The 21,246-nt window shown below is 34.5% G+C and overlaps 1 pseudogene; it reads right to left on the minus strand.

Moving 5' to 3' along the window:
* LOC101426462 (small ribosomal subunit protein eS8-like) overlaps positions 1-12,201 on the minus strand; it is a 74,904-nt pseudogene extending 62,703 nt beyond the window's left edge.
* Positions 12,202-21,246: the final 9,045 nt, after the last annotated feature.

Raw genomic sequence — 21,246 nt, forward strand, 5'->3', positions numbered from 1 at the left:
TCAGGACCATTTTACAAAGAAGCTTCAAAGCTCCCTTAAAAATGTTTGTTGTTTTTTAAACAAGAAACTAACTGCTGAGAAAATGGATCTTCAAGCAGCTCACCCCTGCTCCCACTTTTGTAAATAGCTGCCAAACATCTCCTGAGAATTGGAATTTAGGGACTTGAGGTTTATTTCATTAGACCCACTGCAGTAAGTAATGCTATATCCTACAACTTCTTATACCACCAGTCAATAAAGGGAGAGAGGAACTTTTCCTGGGATATTGGAAAAGGATCATCAATAGGAAAGTGAATTTCAGAGAGGGGAAGGTCAGTCTGGTGATAATGTGTTTAGAGTAGATGATAGTAAGAGCCCTAAAGCTAATTTTGTGCTTCAATAAAAAACAGATAGATTGTCACATTATGTTTGTGGCACTAAAATATTCTGGTCATGTTGAGATTCACTCCCTGCCACCAAGGAGCTTACTGTCTCGTTGAAAGGAGTTTACAGCTTTGTAATAAAATAGTCTGATTCTGGATCAATGACTCTTTTACTTAGGACCATGTTAAGTGTCAGACAGTGACTCACTCCAAAAATATTACTGGTGCCGGGAGTAGGTAGGGACATGGATTTGCATTCATTAAAGTAGGTGATGCTGAGGCTTGGGATCTTAAATGCTTACATTTTTACAGAAAGATAATTACTCTTTCATTGAGCAAAACTAAGTCCTAAGGATATAACATTCTTTACTCAATTTGCAAAATCAACATGTATATTAGTTAAATATTATAATCCCGATTTTTCAGTTAAGATGCAGAGAAGCTACCATCAGGGTAAGTAACAATGTCAGGATTAAAAATCATGGAGATTTGAGCCTATCCAGTGCTTTTTCCACACATTAGTATTAAAGGATTTGGAGGTAATCAAGGTATGAATCAAATGGAGAGGTTTTTCAAACCATACATATCAAAACTCCTTCCCTGTGACTCTAATGAAAAAAGGATGTCTCATTTTTAAAAGTAGGTGTTTTGAAATATTTTACTCTTCATTAAAGATGTGCTTACTTAGAGTTCAGCATGTTTCAGATTGTTTAATCGAGGCAAACTATTTGAAAATCATCTAACTATGCAAACTAATACATCATCAGAATGTCCCAATTAAGAATATACTATTCTTCTCAATGTAGTTTAACTACGTCTTCAGAGAAGCTTAATAGCTGCATGAATATTTGGAAATTTTGAATGCATTTGCTAATATGCTGATTACATAATCAATGATACTGATTATGTAGTAGAATAAATTGCCATTGACTTTGAACTGGCTTCAAATTCCCCAAACATAAATTACCATGAGTTTTTAATTTGAACTTTGTTTCTAGAAAAAGCAACAGAGACTAACATTTTTGTCTCTGTAGTTATTTGTAATTCATTGACTACAATTAATGCTCTTACTATATTAGATGGAATTTTTCAGCTGAAAATTTTCTTGCAAAACATATCTAGGGAAGACTTCCTATCTTCCTTTGTGCTTTCATCACATGCTCTACCATTTATTTCTCCCATTCCTGTTATAACCCAACCCCTCACCTTTTCTGTCCTTATAATACATCCTACCTGGCTTGTAATACTCTATTCTATCATCATTTCCTACAAAATGCCTTTCCTGTATCTACAGGTTCTGGTACATAATCTAGAATATATTCAGAGATAGTATTAATGATACTAATACTATTATAAACAAATAACGGCACTAACATTTATTGATCCTTCCTCTGCTAAACACTTTACATACAATTACATTGTCAATGATCTCCAGCCAAAGGTCATCAGGAACACACCTGTGGTTGAGCAAGTTGAGTTTATTAACTGACAGCAAGGGAATACATACACCATAGGAAACTGTACTACATTGCAGTAAAAGGGTATTAGAAAGGACTTTTAGGATTCCTGCTTTGGTTGGGTTTTGCAATGGACCTAAGGAAGAGAGATGCCAGAAACCAGGGATAATTGTATGATTGGGTATCTCAATAAATCTTCTCTATACTAGGGGTGACTAGAGGGTGACTAATGTATAACTGGTAAAGAAACAGAAGTCACTCATACTAGCTGTGGCAGGGGATTGTTTGATATTTTGTGGCTTGGACAATGCTCATGCTTTGTCACTATTTAAACTTGATTATGGATTAGTTTTGTCTTATCCATCAAGGTCACAGAGTGGTTTTGTCTGATACAGATGTATCATAAAATTATGTTTAGTATTCTTAATTGTTATGAGAATACCAAAGTCTAGCAATGAGGGTGAGGCCAGCTTATAAAAAACACTAAGGCCTAGTTGAAAGTTTCAAGAGCTGGATACCAGGAGCTGCTTTTCTTTCTCAATACATGTATCATTTGGTTAACCAATTTGGTTTTATACTCTTGTCATCCTCATTCTATTGGTAATATAAATAAAGGTCAGATGGGTTGAATAACTTGCCTGAAGACAGAGAAAATAACTAAATCCAGTACTTAAACCTAAGACTGTCTGCCTACCTGATTCCAGAGCCCAAATATATCCTATTCTAAGTTCTCCATGAATATGAGAGAATTTCATTTTTCCCCTTTGAGTCAGATAATGATCTTAAGGGCTTTAAACATTATTGAAAAGTTTTCTAGACTAGATTCATTAACACTGACCAACATTTAAAATTTAACCCTTCCCTGCCCCCTCCACAATATTTTGATTCATAAAGTGGTCATTTTGCTCTTTACTACCCTTAGGTCTATTGATTCATATTAGGTTACTCTCATGCCTTCAACCTGAAACACAGAAACATAAATGGGATTCCCCCCAAACCCTGCCAAGGATATGAGCAGGGAATCTTTCTTAAATGGTCCCTCCCTCTCCTGAAATTACTTAGGGACTTGTTTGGCTCACAGTTTCAGTCAATGCAGTCCCAGACAAATGGACAAGAGGATCTATCTTTTCATGAATTAATTTTATTTATGCTGGCTCTATCTCTCTACTTCATATCCAGATATTAAAGGAAGAATCCAGAGCCATGTAACTCTAAGTTCCACAGTTTTGAAATAAAAGACAGCTGATAGCTTGATCCAAAATTTGGCTATCTTCATTCAAGAAAATAAAATTTTAATTTATTTTTATGGATATGTCATGACTGATATGATTATATAATATGATAGTCATATTGCAGGTCTATATAGCACTAGAGGTAAGCAAGTAGTTTTACAACTACCATGAATTCTTTAACACTTCTCCCACACATTAATAAGTGAGACATTTGCCCTTCCTTTGAGCCTAAGCAGGCTTATGATGGCTTTGACCAATAAAATATGGCAGAAGTGACGCAATCTGACTTCTGAGGTTAGGTTAAAGTCTGTGCACCTTGTTGTGTTTTTTTTTTTAACTCTACTGAACCCCTGATACACCACATGAGAATTCTAGTGACTTCAAGATGACTCTGATAGAGCTGGACCCTGCCAGTCCAGGCACCAGACATGTGAATTAAACTATCTTGAGCCCTCCAGACCATTTGCCATCTGAACACATCTGCAAGACCTCTGAAGATACCATGTGGGATAGAAGAACTACCCACTGAACACTGCCTGAATTTCTGATTCTCCAAATCATGACTGATAATAAAATTGATATTGTTGTGCCATAGTTTCCTATATAAAGGGGGTTAACAAGAAGAAAAGCATTTACCTTTAAACAACTACAGGATGCAAGGGGTTTCACAGGGCTAGAGAAATATTTTCCTTTTAGCTAATTAAAATAGATTTGAGTATTTTTGTAAACTTGATTCACTATGAATATATTGTAGTATATGTTTTTTTTCCCTAAAGTAATTCAAATGTGGATACAGTCGGGAAAAACAGACAATGCTAAATTTTGTAAAATATAGATATTTTATTTTAATGTTAAACACACCAACTACTATCTAAATATTTAGTCATTCATTCGTTCCTTCAATAATTATCTCTACTACAAAGAATAAATGTTTATTTTGGCCTAAGCATTGTGTGAAGCATTAGGGATATAGTAACAAGATGCACACATTATTTTCCCTCATGACTTTGCAGTTTAAATAAAGAATATTAATACTTTAAAAATCTATTCATGATATATATACATATTTTTTTTCTTTACATGCAGCTCTTCATTTGTTTTTTCAATCTGTTAAATCATTATTTCAATTTCTGGTTTCAAATATCACCACAGAAAGACATTTTCATGTCATGAGTACTCAGTCCATTGAATAATAAACATACATACACAATTTACATATACAATTTGCTTAGTTGAAGGGAAAAAGTTACTGGATAAAAATTGAATTACCTAATATATAGTATAACTAATTAATATTTGTATCAATAGATTTCCCACTGGGAGTTCATATTTTGTTTCACACTTTTATGTGGTTAGAATTATTGTATTTAAAAACTACCTAGAAACACTTTCAGTCAATTGTCACCAAATCAATTGTCTTTGGGACAGTAAATATGAAAACTTCAAAATTGGGGCCAATCATGATTTCACTCTTAACCAGCAAAATATGTAGTAAGAAATAGGTCCTAAAAATCATAACTATAAATTTGGCCATTGGTTACCAAAAATGTGCAACGTTTTATAAAATCATTATATCATATAAGAAAAATTCAGTTTTTTTTCTTGAGTACAAAGAATTTCTTTTTTTCATTTCTCATTATAAATTATTAAAATTGGGGTCATAAATAATGTGAAATATTTAGAGACCCACGAGGTGTCAGGGCATAGAGGAGGACTAATGCAGAGGCAAAGGACATCTAGACTGAAAGGATGACCAGGGGAAAAATTGAAGGGAATCCTAACACAAATAATTTACAAAAAGGACACATGGAGAACTCTGGCTAGATACACTTACATATTGATGTTGCGGGGGAACATGAGATGTATGAAATGATTTTAAGTGGCAGAATAGCAAAGTAAAATTGAATTCCACATTGTGAAAGCTGTTTACCATTTACTTCTTTTAAACCATCTTTTACTTCTTCTGAATATAGTAAAAGATTCAGTCTGGTGTTGGCATATCTTGATATCATTCTAAAACTTGCTTATTCTCAAAAAGAACAGGTTTCTAGTACAGAGCTTTCATAAAGAACACCATCTTGGTAGAATATAATTACATGGCTTTTATTTTCTTTTATCTTCATCTTTACCTTAAATTTTTGATTTTTGGTCAAATGACACTTATTTTCTCATTTATAATAATGGACAAAATAGGCTTTCCTGAATGCCAGAAAGCTGGACTTGAAAATTCAATGAGGCCCATGTTGTCACTGCCTCACCTGTCTCCTCCTGAATGAAGATGTCTCTTTACAGGGTCTGAATTGATTACATAACTAAATCCCAAACCTATCTGCAAATCCTGTCCATATCTTACAAATATATCCAGATTCTGACCTTGCCACTTAAACCATAACCTTGCTAGTCCAAGTCACTGTCCCTTACTTGAAATACAGCAACAGCTTCCAACTGATTTGCCAACACCTACCCCTTCCCTACACTCCATTCCCAAAGAAAAGCCAAATTTTCTCACTAAAAATGTTAATCAGATTGTGCAGTTGTTCTGCTCAGAATCTTCCAATGTTTCCCCGTTTTCCCATTTCACCCATCTATTTGCAAGAGTTACAATGTTCTGTCAGGAGGTAACTACTGGTTACCTCTGATCTCATCTATTTTTACCCTCACCGGCCTCCATGATATTCCTTGAATTTCCTTGGAAGACTCTATTCTCAGATCCATTGCATTTGTTGTTCCTTCTGCCTGGAACACTTTCTTCCTAGATACCTACATAGCTTACTCCCTCATCTCCTCGCTCAATTTCATCTTCTCTTTGAGTTCTTCCTGAACCACCTTGTTTAAAATTACATTACCTAATGCACCAGATGGACACACAAAACGGACAATTCCGGTGGGGGGGGGGGGGAAGGGGAGAGAAATAAATAAAAATAAATAAATCTTAAAAAAAAAAATTATGTTACCTATTCATCCTGTTGTCACCACCTTGGCACCTGAGTCTCCCTTCCCTACTTGGTTTCTCCATATCAGTCATATCCCTACAGATTAATACATACTTTACTTATGCTGCTTATTGTCTGTCTCTCAACAAAAGAGAATATTTTTTGTCTGTTTTGTTAATTGCTGAGTCCATACTGCCTATTTTAGTGCCTAGTACAACAAATGTAAATATTTGTCAAATGAATGAATCAATGAATGAATGAAACATGTAAACAGTCCCTGTAAAGTAAGTTCATAAATTGTCAGTGTAAGTTTTTCTGGATCAGTGATATAAACTGCATGTATAAAATAATAGTTGAATAATAAGTATTGAGATCTGCCAAGTCTGGTGAAAATATTCCTCCAGAAGACAGTTGCAGCAGCAACAGAAGCTGCCCCTGGGAATCCCAGGACAAAGGGATGCTGTGCTATGTTACATCTATTCCCACCATTTGGGGACATTTCCATCCTGAAGAGTCGTTGTACTCTTAGCTAGTTAAATTGGTGCTAGCAATTTAACCTTACCCAGGTTGAACATATGTGGGCTCACTCACGAATGCTTTATCACCAGCATGCTTCAGTGGTAATGGATTATTAATTTAAATGAATTTATTTTAGAAGGACTATTTTTAAATGAGTCAACATTAGATAGGTTAAAATCCATGAAGAACTGTTCAAAAGACTGAAATATAGGAAATTCTTTTCTCGTGAGGTAGATTATTTGGAAAGAACTGGGCTAGGGAATAGGCTGTAGATAAAAACCAAGATCTTGTTCGGTAGAGCATGGGTCACTTGGGATACTCAGAACTTATAGTATTTTAGGTTAACAGTATTTCACAAGTCGGAATTTGTATACCCTTACTTCAAAAGATGATTCAATGATTAAAAACACAACAAAAATACAATTTAGCAAGCAAAGTGGCAGATAAAATTAACCACTTACAATTTTTACTCTTTCAGTCTCCATATAACTTGTGTTCCTAAGGACATTATTCTTTCAAGAAGGTTGAATACTAATACAAATATTTTCAGTTAAATTAAATTCTGTCAATAATTTTACTAGATGTTGACTTTTATTTCAACAAAATTTTCAAAAATGTTAGCTCGTCACAAGTTCCATTCATCAGTTTTCAAAGTCAAGGCTTTGTTATTCCTCATAAATACCCAAAATGCTGTGGTTCAGTGGTGGATTTACACAGCCTACACGACAGGATGCTGAAACAAGCAGGAGAGACAAGCCAATCTCTTACCCTCTCCATTATCAACATGCTCTCTAAGCTCGGTTTTTCATTTCACATCATGTATCAGTAAAAATGTGGCAATGACAAGGTAATAGAAGGATGATTAGCTTTAATGTACTCCCTTTCATGTTTGTAGTTAGAGCAAATATGAACTAATTTATACCCTTAGCTATTTTTCTTTTTGGTGTGTTATTATAACAAATGTGAAAATTGCTGGTTTAAGTGCAATCGATCAATAGAGATAAATGCAAGTCAAGTTCGATGAATCTTTAACAAATTCCCATAAAGAAGCCCTTCTTCATAAGGACTGTTAGTAATTTCTATGTCAGCATAAAGAACTGGGAACTCTGGGTTTTGGTAGGTGACATGGATTTTTTGATTAAGCAAGTGAGTCAAATAGCAACAAATCAAAATAGCAAACAATTGGGTGCTATGGAACAAAGAAATCACAAGAGCTTGTATTTGATTTTAAAGATGTATTTTATGTTTTCGACAATGTAGCTAATCAATATTTTGAAAGGATTTGGACAACTATAAGACCCTGTAGGTAGTCAGTTCTGAATAACTCTAAATGAAATGTACTCACAAATTATTTACTTTTATTATTAGAGATTCTATTCCTGGGTAACTTTTAAATAGTGAAATGCAACCAGAATGATTAGAATCTTTATCAAATTTAATAATATACATAATATTTCAACAGTGAAAGCCTTCAGTCAATTTGCAAGGTTTATAAAAATATAAATTGGCTCAAGGCTTTTGCTAATGGAAATATATATGTGTGTGTATGTATATGTATATATCCCATTTAAGGCTAAGTTGATTATACAGCTTTGTTGTAAATCCACCTTTTGTTTAAGCAATAAATATGAAGCAAACTATTTATGCTGACTCAAATATTAACCTTGCATGGTAGATTGATGAGAACAAGAGTGAAGTATAGTTCTATTTTGAAAAATCTCTTATTTTTTTATGTAATACTTTACTTTGCAATAAGATGTGTTAAAATACAAAAATTGAAACAAAATATATTTATAATCCTTCCTAAGACTATCATACACTTATATTCAGGAAAGAAATGAGAGATTTTTCAAAATTCACCCAAAGGATCAGCAAATAATTTTTATAGACTATATCTGAAAGAATTATGAAGAGTTAAGTTATTAAATGGCAGATAAATTGACATGTGTATCAAAAAAACACCATTTTATTCAGAACAATTTCATAATACAAAATTCTGGGAAATGATTACAAAGATGAGGTTATATCTCATCTGCGAAATTCCAGCATGAAATGTGGAGAAATAGGTACGTCCAGAAAGATACAGCTAATATTTGTTTACATGAAGCAGAAGCTGTTGGGAGTCATAAAACAGATAGGAATACTTACACGGTAATTTTGACAAGTTGCAGAGGTTGAACGTGGACTAACATGAAAGTGAGAAAATCCTGAGGGTTGCAGAATTCTGGGGAGTTGGGGAACACTTTCCAAGACTTTATCTCAAGTTCTCACAGTGAAGATTTGAGAAAGCTAACCTCAGGGTTCTGACCAGAGGAGGGAAAGAGTATTTCCTGTAAAATATACTCAGAGTTATCTCCATAACAAAGACCTACTCTACAAGGGGAAAATACTTTCCCAGAGCCTATTTCCAGTTAGGGGGAGCTCATTTCTCCCACTTGTTTTCTTCCCCTTCTGGCTTCCTGTCTCATTCTTTTTATTTTCATAAAAATAGGAACATAATGAACAGGAGTCAAGACTTCAGGGAAATAGATTGTGAGTGCTGCAGCCAGGAAAGGGAGTAGAAAGCAGAAGAAAAGGTTTTACCACTAAAGAAACACTGATAAAGTTCATGGATTGAAACACAGCCCAAATAAAACACTGAGACTTAACTGGAAGATTACAGAACGTTCCCCTGTCCCCATACCTAACTACTATGCCAGCAGAGCTCCAGTGTAACAGTGGACTACAGCTAGAACAGTGCAAGACAGAATACGTTAGAGGAATTTGAAGCTTGTGGCACTTATGGCTACAGCAGATGTTAAATATAGACCAACTCTTAGCCAGATTAACATTAATTCTCACACTGAAGGCCTTTTTAGCTCAGTTCTTATTGACTGATACAACATATCCATCTTTTCACAAAAAATTTCAAGGCATACCAAAAGACAAGAACAATCATCAGAGAGACCCAGGTGTAATAGAGTTGGAATTACCAGACAAAAAATTAAAATAACCGTGTTTAAAATGTAAGGGATCTAAGAGAAAAGGGAAACAAAATGCAAAAGAAGAGTAATGTGAGCAGAGAGCTAGGGATTCTAGAAAGAATCAAAATGACATGCTGGAAACTGAGAACATTGTAACAGAAATGAAGAATGCCTTGAGTGGGTTCAACATTAAAATTGAAATGGCCAGGAAGAATCAATGAGTGAGAGAATGAAAAAACAAAAACAAAACAAAACAGGGCATCCAAAAACTGCAGGACAAATTTACAGGTGTAACATATGTGTAATTATAATAACAGAAGGAAAGGAAAGAGAGAATAGAGTAGAAGAAATATTTAAACTAATAGTAGCTGAGAACTTTCCAAAATTAAAGACAGATACAAAACCAGAGATTCAGGAAACACAGAGAACACTAAGCAGGATAAAAGTACAATTACAAAACATACACAAATACACAAGCAGCTGGATTTATCAGATTCAAATTGGAGAAGAGCAAAAACAAACAGAAAGTAGTGAAAGAAGCTGGTGGGAGGGTGGTGGGAGGAATAAAGTACCTTACCCATAGAAGAAAAGGTGTAAGAATTACAGTGGCTTTCCCATTCAAAACCACATGAGTAAAAAGATATGGGAAAGAGAGAGCAGATGTGGCTCAAGAAATTGAGTGCTCCTGGGTTTGGTTCCATGTGCTTCCTAAAGAAAAAACAGACAAGGAGCAGACAAGGAGCAAAAAAAACCCAAGCAGACAATGAGGAAAAAACAACAAGCAAAATGCAAAGACAAACAAATCAGGGTGTCATCTAGGGTGGGGGGTGGGGGCAGAGATGGGAAAGAAATCTTTAAATGGGTTGAAATAGAGTATCCACCAACCAAAAATTCTATAGCCAGTTAAATTCCACTTCAAAAGTGAAGGAAAAATACTTTCTCAGACAAACACTGAGGGAAATCATCGCAAGACACCTGCTCTGCACAAAATGTCAAAACTTCCTTAGGCAGAAGGAAAATGATATTATATAGGTCATTAACTAGGATCTACATAGAGAAAGGACGAAGATCAGAGAAACTATAATTAAAGGCAAAGTAAAATCTTTTATTTTTATAATTATTAACCAATTGGAAAGATACATTTGTTTAAAGCAATAATAATAAGTGCTTTGGGTGATGATAGCATATGGGTACATGAAATGAATAATAAAAATGTCACAGGGGACAAGGGGGAAGAATTGATAATACTCTTTTATAAGGTGCCTAGACAACATATGAAGCAATATCATGTTATTTGAAGTTGCTTTTGATTAGTTAAAATGCATATTGTAAAATCTAGGACAATCAAGAAAAAAGGTTTCCTAAGATAGAATAAAAGAGAAGATAATTTCACTGGAATCATATAAAATGCTCAATTCAAGCCAGAGAAGGAAGAAAAAGGGTGTGGATGGGTTTGAAGGACAAATGCAATGACTAGAGTATACCTACAAACATGGTTGCTATAAATCCAAATGTATCAATAAATGTGATTTTAAATGTGAATGGTCTAAATAAAAGATAAGGATTGTCAGAGTGAATAATAAAACAAGATCCAAATATATGTTGTCTATAAGAAATGCACTTTAAATATAATTTTTAAAACCCATTTAAAATAAAGAGAAGGCAAAAGATACAGAATGCTAACACTAAGCAAAAGAAAGATTACCAGGAACAAAAAGGATCATTACATAACAATAAAGGGGCCAATTCTCCAAGAAGACATAGCAATCCTAAACATGTATACATCTAACAACAACACATCAAAATACATGAGGTAAAAACTGATAGATCCAAAAGGAGAGCTAGACAAATTCACTATTAAAACTGAAAATTTCAACAATGCTCTGTCATAAATTGATAAATCAGAGAATCATTCATAAGGATATAGATGAACTGAACAGCATTATCAATCAACTTACTCTTACTGGCTTTTTTTTTGCTTAACCTTAGCAATCATTGAGATGTAGAGTGAATTTTATGGTATGTGAATTATATCTGAATAATTCTCTTTAAGAGTGTACAGTTCAGTGGTTTTTAGTATATTCACAGAGCAATGAAACAATCTCCCCTATCCAATTTCAGAAAACTTCCAACACCCCCCAAAAAACCCCAGACCCATTTGCAGTAATGCCCCATTCCCCATTCATCCCAGCTCCTGGTAACAACAAATTTAATTTCAGTATCTATGAATTTTTCTTTTCTTGACATTTCATATAAAAGTAATAACATAATATGTGGCTTTTTGTGTCTAGGTTCTTTCACTTAGCATGTTTTCAAGGCTCATACACGTTGTATCATGCGTCGATACTTCATTCATTTTTATGACTGAATATTCTGTAGTATATATATCATATTTTGTTTATCCATTCATGAATTGATGAATATTTAGACGGTTTTTTTGAATTTGAATTTGTGAATTTGAAGCTATTGTGAATATTTTGTTATGAACATTCATATATAAATTTTATTGTGGCCATATGTGGAATTGCTGGGTTATATGGTAACACTTTAATCATTGAGGAACTTCCAGATTATTTTACAATGTGTCTACACCATTACAAATTTCTGCCAGCTGTGTATGATCATACCAATTTCTCTATATCTTCACCAACACGTGTTCTTGACTCTCTTTGATCACAGCCATCGCAGAAGATATGCAGTGGTCTCTCATCTTCGTTTGTATTTATCTTTCCCATTTTACTAATTGTGTTTAGCATCTTTTCATATTAGGCCAATTGTGTACCTTCTTTGAAGAAATGTTTATTAGTGTCCTTGTTTTAAACTGTTTTAAATTTTTTATTGTTCAATTGAAAGTATCCTTTTTATATTCTGGATACTGGTTTCTTATCAAGTATATGATCTGCAAATATTTTCTCCCATTCTATGAATCATCTTTTCACTTGCTTAATAATGTTCTTTTAAGTACAAAAGTTTTAAATTTTGGTGAAATCCAATTATTTTTTGCTGCTTATACCTTTGTTGTCATAACTAATATAACAAGCATTGCCTAATGAAAGAGGAGGAAGATGCGCATTCATATTATGAATTTTAAAATTTTAGTTTAACATTTCTGTCCTTGATCTACTTGAGTCAGTTTTTATGTTCAGTGTGATGTATGGGTTCAACTTCACTCTTTTCCTTGTAGATATCCTATTTTCACTACACTGTGTGTCAAAAATACTATTTGTCCCCATTGAATTTTCTTGGTATCTCTGTAAAAACTCAATTGACCATAAATGTACAGGTGTACTTCTAGACTCTCAAATCTATTCTATTGATCTATGTCTAGTCTTGTTACAATATCACACCATGTTGATTAACGTACCTTTATAGTAAGTTTTGAAATCAGTGTGAGTTCTCCAATTTTGCTCTTTTTCAAGAATATTTTGACTATTCTGGGTCTCTGCATTTCCATATTAATTTTACAATCAGCTTGTCAATTTTTACAAAAAGCTAGCTGGGATTTTGATAGGGACTTTATTGATTCTTCACATCAGTTTGGGGAGTATTGTCATTTTTAAGATATTGAGTCTTAATATTGATGAGCTTGGGTGCTTTTCTGTTTACATAGAACTTCAGTTTCTTCCAATGATGTTTTAGAGTTTTTCATGTACAAGTCTTGCACTTCCTGTGTTTATTTCTGAATACTTTGTTTTTTGAATGCTATTACATATAGTATTGCTTTCATAATTTCATTTTTTATTATTCTTTGCTAGTATATAGAATTGCAATTGACTTGTATATATTGGACATTTTAAATAATTTAATGTGGTTACTCTGGAAATCAGATTGCTTCCTTTCTTTAGGGTTTGTTGTTGTTATTTGTGATTGCTGTTTGTTTAGGGACTACCCTTAAATAATTCATTAACTGTATTGTTTGTAATGTGTAGCCACAGATATCTCTTTTCAGCTACCTAGTGGTCAGTTAGTGATTGGACAAATATTTTCTTAAATGCCTGGTCTTAGATAAGGAATCTATGTGTGTTTGTTGGCATGCCTTCAATTCTCCAGCAGTAAATTTGCATTTTAACTTCCAATTCCTGCTTTCCAGAAGCTTTTGGTTAGCAAGGGCTAAGAATTTAGGGCATTCATAGAACTTCCTGTGTATTTTCATAGCCCTGAACGTATGCATAGTCCTAGCGTGCACATGAAGTTCTAGATTCCCAGTAGCAAGTTACATAGTTTCAAAGTCTCTAAGAAAACTCATCACCCAAGCTTTTCCTTTTAACATATTTGGTTAGCCTATTTTTTGCTCAAACTCTTATTGCTGCCTCAAAGAGGTACAATGCTGAACAAATGACATTGATTGTTTTTTATGAGCAACCTTTGAAAAAAGCCTGCATGAACTGAGTAAGGTCTAAGTTAGGTCAAATAAAGACAGGCCTTATTGATGAGTGTTTCCAAGGAACTGCCATACAGGTAAAATAAATTTAAAAATTAAAAAATAAATAGGTAATTTTCTGAGATTAACTCATTTGGAGAGCTCCAAACCCCATGTTGCCCCTCCATTGGCAGCTAAACTTCTGGCTCTCAGTTTTCCTGGGGACTAATTTTCAAGTTGACCATAGACCTAGCAAAAGGAGTATAGGAATAGGGCAAAATAAAACTTCACAAGGCTAATTATCTATTCTTCATAATATTTAGCCATTTTTCTTGAATGTATGCTCCTCGTATTTTATGTGACTTTAAAAATTCTGAAAAAGTTAATTTTGAAATTTTTTCCCATGTTCTCATTGCTTTTATAGAAGAATAGCTTTTCGGAAGTCCTTACTCTGTTTTCTGCTGATGTAAGACTAATGACATGTATAGGATATACTCAATCCAGTAACATCAGAGTGCACAATCTTTTTGAACTCACATGGAACATTTTCCAAGGTAGACCACATTATGGACAATAACAACCCAAAAACTTGAAAAAAGTACAAATCATAGAATGAAAGTTCTCATGCCACAATAGAATAAAACTAGAAATCAATATGAGAGAGATATTTAGAAAATGCCTATATATTTGGAAAAAAACAACACACTTCTAAACTTTGTATAAGTCACATAGGAAGCATAAAGTGATAGTAATTAAAATATTTTGAACCAATAAAAATGAAATATCAGCTAATTAAGAGTTATGGGATATAGGGAAAGCGGTATGTACTCGAAATTTATAGCATTAAATTTAAATGAAGATTTCAAAATAAAAAGGTTTAAAGTCAATCACATAGGATTTCACCTTAGGAAACTAAAGAAAGAAGAGCAATTTTAGTCCAAAGCAAGTAGAAGAAAATAATAAAAAACAGAGCAAATATCAATGAATTTATAATAGGAAATCAATAGAGAAAATTGATAAGCCCAAAAGCTTGTTCTTGGAAAAGAGCAATAAAATTGATAAACCTTTAGCCAGGCTAACAAAGAAAATAAGAAAGACACAAGTTATCTATAACAGAAATGAAGGAGGGCTACAGATCCCACAGGCATTAAAAGGATAATAAAGAAATATTATAATAAAACTCTATACCCATACATTCAATGCTTAAATGAAATGAACCAAATCCTTAAAAGAAATACAACTATCAAAATCATTCAAGGAGACTTCTGGTCAATCAAGATGGTGGCATAAGATGTATCAGGGTGTTAGTACCCCACAAGAATGTTTGAACACCTAGCAAAAACTAGCAAAGTCATCTTCCTCAAAATGTCAGAAAACAGTAACTAGGTCACAGTAACTGAGTGAGTTCTAAATGAAGAAAATGCCCCTTCAAAAATGGTAGGAGAAGCTTTTGATGCCCTGTTGGCCCCTTACACACACCCTTCCAGTAAAGTGTGGAGCCAAGCTTTACTTCCCTTGTGGGTCTCCGGTCCTGTACTGAAGGGAACAGAGTAACCCTGATGTACATATTGGGGTGGCTGTATGTCAGGGCCAGTTTATTGAGTAGCAAAATAAAAAAGTCTGACCCAGGAAATTTGGTTCTGGCTTATGCTTCCAGAAATTGTTCTGCAGGTAGCAGTAGCTTGTGGATAGCTAAAGCACTGTAAGAAACAATAACCTCTAAGTGACCAACGTAGGCAAAGTATTACCTGCTTTAAGACATAAAATAGAGCATCTGAGAAAGTGGGGAATTATATTTTATAAGTAGAGGGGGCATTTGAATTCCTCAAAATGGACAAATTGCTAAGCCACAAGTGAGCATAATTCAGGACAAGACACAGGCTCAAAAACAATGGAGAGGACCTTGAATTTAATTTTCACCTTGACCTAACATTCTTGATATGAGGGCTACAATCTGAAGGAAAGCACCAGCCAACTTAAAGCCAATTTACAAAGACTGTGAAAGGTATCTTTTGCATTAGTTTGTTTTTATTAGCTACCGGCACTCAAGGGAATCTCTTACCTATAACTAACTGGGTACAAACATAAGGGACAGAGACCTCAGGGACTCAGTCCCAGAGCTGACATATTAAAAGAAAACAGAAAATTATGGTCCATCCAAAGGAACAAGATAAAAGTCCAGAAAAATGAAGAACATCAGATTTTTAATATACTAGACAAAACCATAAAAAATGTTCTTCAATATGTTCAAGAAGATAAAGAGAATATGGAGAAAGAAATAAATGGCATTAGGAAAATGATGAAAGAAGAATATGAATATCAATAATGAGGTAGAAATTTTTAAAAAGTAACAAAATATAAATACTGGAGTTGAGACCAGAAAAACTGAAATGAAGTGTTAGAGAGGATGTAGAGAAATAGGAACACTTATTTATTGCTGATGGGAATGTAAAATGGTGCAGCCACTGTTGAAGACATTTTGGCAGTTCCTCAAGAAGCTAAATATGGATTAAGTTATGACCCAGAAATCCTGCTACTAGGTATATACCCAAAACAATAGAATGGAGGGACTCGAACAGATACTTGTACACTGATATTCATAGCAGCATTATTCACAATTGCCAAAAGATGAAAGCAACCCAAGTGTCCATCAACTGACAAATGGATAAACAAAATGTGGTATATAAATAAGATGGAATTTTATTCAGCTGTAAAAAGGAATGAAGTCCTGATGAACATGACAACATGAATAAACCTGGAGGAAATTATGCTGAATAAAATATGCCAGGCTCAAAAGGACAAATATGTATGATCTCACTGATATGAACTAATTATAATAAGAAAATTCATAGTTTAGAACCAAGAATATAGGCTATCAGGGGATTGATTGAGGTAAAGAATGGGCATATGATGCTTAATTTGTACAGAATTTCAATTTAGTTTGATTGTAATGGTTTGGAAATGGATGGTGGTAGGATTAGCACACTATTATGAGTGTAATTAGCAGTAATAAGTTATTTTTGTGAATGTGGTTAAAAGGGAAAGTTTTGGGCTGTGTATGTTACTAGAATAAAAGTTAAAAGATAAAAATACAGGACTGTATAGCACAATGAGCCTTACTGTGTACAGTGAACTGGGGTTAATACTACAAGTATAAGAATGTTCCTTCATGAAGTACAGCAAATGCACAACACTAATACAAGGCATTAGTAATAGAGTGGTATGGGGGAAAATACACCTAATGTAGACTATGAAACAAAAGTCATACAAGGAGAAATAGCACTATATCTATTTGAGAAATTGATTCGATAATTAGTAATCTCTAAAAAAGAAAGCACAAGGGCTCAGGTTGCTCATTGGTGAATTCAAGCAAAACTTTGAGGAAGAAATAACATTCTTCACAATCATTTCCATAAAATGGAAGCAGACAGAATAGTTCCTCTCTAATTATCTGACACTAACATCACTCTAATACAAAAGCTAAGTAAAGATTTTACAAGTGAGAAAGACTATAATCCAATATATGTTATGAACACTGGCACAGAAATCCTCAACACAATATTAGTAAATCAAATCCAAATCCAACAATACATGAAAAAAGTTATATACCTTGACCAAATGTGATTTAATTCACAAATACAATTGAAAGTAAATATAATCCACCATATTAACAAGATAAAAGAAAATAATAATTTGATTTTATTAATGAATGCAGAAAAAACATGATAAAATTCAATACCCAATCATGATGAAAACTCTCAGCAAACTAGCAATATAGGGGAACTTCATCAACTTGATCAGCAATACCTACCAAAAACCTGTTGCTACCATCATACTTATTGATAAGAAACTTAATGCTTTCTTCCTAACATGAACAAGGGAAGGATAATTTCTTTCATCCTTTTATTCAACCTTATGCTGGAACTCCTTTCTAGTGCAATAAGCAAGAAAAACAATGGTAAGAAAGGAAGAAGTAAATTCTCTGTTTGCCTATGAGATGATACTGTATATATATAATTCTTCATATTCTACAAAGTCCTGTGGTGAATAGTAGTATAAAAAGTTTATAGAGGTGGCAGACTTGGCCCAGTGGTTAGGGCATCCATCTACCACATGGGAGGTCCACAGTTCAAACCCCAGGGCCCCCTTGAGCAATGTGGAGCTGGCCCATGGGCAGTGCTGATGCGCATAAGGAGTGCCATGCCATGCAGGGGTATCCCCCACGTAGGGGAGCCCCACGCACAAGGAGTGCGCCCCATAAGGAGAGCCGCCCAGCGCGAAAGAAAGTGCAGCCTGCACAGGAATGGTGCCACACACACAGGGAGTTGACACAACAAGATGACGCAACAAAAAGAAACACAGATTCCCATGTCGCTGACAACAACAGAAGCGGACAAAGAAGACACAGCAAATAGACACAAAAAATAGACAACTGGGGTGGGCGGGGGGAGAGGAGAGAAATAAATAAATAAATAAATCTTTTTAAAAAAAGTTTATAGAAAATAACATTACTGTACCAAAGTCATTTGCTTTCCTATATACAAGAAATGAAAAATTGGAACTTGAAAAATAAAAGTAATTTTTACTATACCACCAAAAAAATAAAGCAGTTACATATAATTTTAACTAATTCTAATAAAATATGTACAGGAAATATATGTAGGAACCTACAAAACAGTAATGAAAATAATCAGTGAAGGGGAGCAGATGTGGCTCAAGTGGTTGAGTATCTGCTTCCCACATGGGAGGTGCTGGGTTCAGTTCTGGATTCAGCCTCCTAAAAAATAAACAAACAAACAACAAGCCAAACAAATGGAAAAACCAATTCAGCTCTGCCAATGTGACTCAGGGGTTGAGCACCGGCTTCCACATATGAGGTCCTGGGTTCAGTCCCCCTCCCCTCAAAAAAAAAAAAAATCAATTAAGATCTAAATAAATGGAAAAATATTACCTGCTCATTCATTGCAAAATTCATTATCAAGGTGTCAATTTTTACCTACTTGATATATAGATTCAATTCAATGTTATTCAAAATCTCAGAATGCTATTTTGTATATTATTGGGGAATGACTCATGCCCCTCCAAACTCCTGTTCCTATGTGTATATCTGTTAGTAAGTAGGATCTTTGAAGATGTTATTAACATGTGCCTAAACTGAATGAGGGTGGGCTGAAATATGGCTGAAATCCTTATACGCACAGGAAATTAAACACAGAAAGAGAAGCCACAGGGAATAGCCACAAGCTGGAAATCAATAGAATCAAGAAATGCAAGAAGATGCAGCCATGTGAAGCCCTGTAATGGAAAAGCCAAGTACCCCAAGGGTTGCCAGCCAACCAGAAGAAACGAACCCTGCAGAAAGTAATGGTTAGTAGGGTGGAGCAAGATTTCAGCCTATGAAAACTTGAACCAATAAACTCCTGTGTTACACCAACCCACTGTATAGCATTTATTTTAGCAGCTAGGAAATTAAAACATAGATGTTGGCAACTTTATTCCAAAGTTTAAATGGAAAATTAAAAACCTACATACCACACTACTAAAGGAAAGCGATGATGTAGAATTAATTCACACTATCCAATTTCAAAATTTTCTTTGAAGGTACCGTAATCAAGATAGCACAGTGTTGGCAAAATAATAGGCACATAGACCAATGGAACAGAATAGAAAGTCTAGAAATTGCTCCATAAAATATAGTTGCCTGAATTTTCTCAAAATTTCCAAAAAAATTCAGTGGAGAAAGAATACATTTTTCTTCACAGTCATTCTTCACAATTTTTATGAAATGATGGTACAATTCCAGGTTCACATGCAAAAAAAAAATTTTTTAACCTAGACACAGGCCTTATAACTTTCAGAAAAATGAACTCAAAATGGATCATAAATTTAAAGAGCAAACCATGACATTTATAGAAGAAAACCCAGAAGAAATTCAACATAAGCTTAGATTTGTTAATGAATTTTAGATACAACAGCAAAAACACAATAAATGAAAGAAAAAATGGGTAAGTTGGACTTTATTAAAACTGAACTTTTCTTTCTTTTAAAGATACTTATGAGAATGAAAAGTAAGGCCACTTACTGGGGAAAATATTTGTGAAACATAACTGAAAAAGATATTATATTCAAAATATTCTAAGAACTCGTAAATCTTCTGTGGAAGAAATTGCTACACGGTGCGTTATGAACACAGCAAAGATTTTCAGCAGGTGAAGGCACAACAAAGAATTTTAACACATGACTACTTTACTTCTTACCCAGCACAAAGGATCAAAAGAGCAGGGAAAGAGAGCGTGGGCAATATCCTAGGGAGACAAGCTGCTTGGGTCGGAGTCAGTGGATGGTAGCTCCACATGCCCAGCTGCACAGTGGAGATGACTGACAAATTTGTGCTGTCCAAAGGTGAAGCAATTATACAACCAAGTGTGTGTGGGGGGGAGGGGGGGACCCCTGCCACTGAGAGTCCCTGCCCTCATAAGAAACTAGAACTTCTTGTTCCCAGTTTCAGGTTTAAGGTATGATCAGGTCATTCCATTAGATATTATATCTCCCCTGGGACTGTGGAATAAGAACATATTGTAGCATCGGCACACAGTAAAAAAAAAGGGCTGGGGGGGAGTTTAGGAGAAGGCTGGGAGATGGCCATTGGTGTCTTTAACTTTCTTAGCATCTCAACAATAAGAAAACAAACACCCAATTAAAAAGAGAGCAAAACTTATTTCATATATACCTTTATCCACTTCACTGCCTTCTGTATTGTTGTGAAGTAAATCACATCATTTTGTCCATGATTAGCAATAAGTTGATAATTGTTAAGCTGGGTGATGATTATATGGGAGTTCATTGCAGTACTTTGTCTACTCCTGTATATGTTTGATATACTCTAATTTTTTAAAGTAAAGGAAAAAACACTTGTTAAAAGTGAGTGAAAGATCTGAATGGACACCTCACGAATGAAAACAAGACAATGTAAGGCTAGTAAATAAACATATGAAAAGATGTCCATATCTTTTGTCACTAAGGAAATGCAAATTATATCAATTATGAGAAACAGCTACACACCTATTATTAGGTTGATGAAAAGTAATTGCAGTTTTATATTGTTGAAATTTGCTATTTATATTGGCATATGTTTTGTTTTTTAAAGATTTATTTATTTATTCTCTCGCCATTCCTCTGCCTCACCCTCCTGCCACACAGTTGTCTGCTCTCTGTGTCCATTCACTGTGTGTTCTTCTGTGTCCCTTGTACTCTTGTCAGCGGCACCCAGAATCTGTGTCTCGTTTTTTGTTCTGTCATCTTGCTGCGTCAGGTCTCCGTTTGTGCAGTGCCAATTCCTGGGCAGGCTGCACTTTTTTCAAGCTGGGCAGCTCTCCTTACGGGGAGCATTCCTTGCACATGGGGCTCCTTTACATGGGGG

The sequence above is a fragment of the Dasypus novemcinctus genome, chromosome 18 (genome assembly GCF_030445035.2).
Source record: "Dasypus novemcinctus isolate mDasNov1 chromosome 18, mDasNov1.1.hap2, whole genome shotgun sequence".
NCBI classification, from domain to species: domain Eukaryota; kingdom Metazoa; phylum Chordata; class Mammalia; order Cingulata; family Dasypodidae; genus Dasypus; species Dasypus novemcinctus.